Here is an 876-nt window from a genome sequence, read left to right on the forward strand (position 1 = left end):
TTTATAGAAGATAGAATATCATAGAGTATCTATAATCAGCTCATTTTGCTAGTTTTGATGACTGTAAGCAGATTTATAGAACACATACAGAACAATCACGAACAATCCACGAATAATACATATCTTCTTTATGAATATTCTTATAATATATTAAGAACATTTATGTGTTACTTGGGTACCTACAAGAAATGTTATCAAAACTTGTTTTAATTATTAATGAAGCCTCAACTGTCCTTATATCTAATTTTTTCCATGTGCTATTCATTAATGAAAAGACAAGTTCGACTGCTGCATTTGAACCAGGTAATGAGAAAGAAAATTCAACAACTAATAATAGACGATCAAATGTTATATTAAGTTCTTTAAAATGTTTAAATGCTGATAACCAACGTTCTTCGAGTGATATGTTATGCCATTCTTCACTTTGTTCTTTGAAATATTTTTCGAACATTTTAAATTGATCAAAAAAATCGTTTTCGTCAATATAAATCGTATTACAAGTTGTAGTTAATAATCGTATTGAATTCTTTGCATTACTCCAAGTGACAATTGTTTTTGGAGTGAGTGTCACCCATAACAAATCTTTTAATTTGAAATTATGATGGTTTGATTCAGACCATTTGTAAATGTAATCATAGCAAATTTCATAAAAACGATCACATTTACTGTCAAAATATCGTTTATTTATGTGTCCTTCTTTTTCAATTTCCTTTAATAAGTTTTCAACTTCAGTTGGCAAAAATATGTTTCTTCTCTTTTATTCTTAATTATATTTAATACATTTTCAACAAGCATCATAATTTCATAGCTGATAAATGTTGGCTCTCAATTTTCTTAACCGGGCCAAAAACCGGGGCGTATGGTAACCCTAATCTA

The 876-nt window shown here is 28.3% G+C and overlaps 1 protein-coding gene across 1 annotated transcript in view; it reads left to right on the forward strand.

Moving 5' to 3' along the window:
- LOC100569736 (fatty acyl-CoA reductase wat-like) overlaps nucleotides 1–876 on the forward strand; it is a 7,588-nt gene that overhangs the window by 4,346 nt on the left and 2,366 nt on the right. The window lies entirely within an intron of this gene.

The sequence above is a fragment of the Acyrthosiphon pisum genome, chromosome A2 (genome assembly GCF_005508785.2).
Source record: "Acyrthosiphon pisum isolate AL4f chromosome A2, pea_aphid_22Mar2018_4r6ur, whole genome shotgun sequence".
In the NCBI taxonomy this organism is placed as follows: Eukaryota; Metazoa; Arthropoda; class Insecta; order Hemiptera; family Aphididae; genus Acyrthosiphon; species Acyrthosiphon pisum.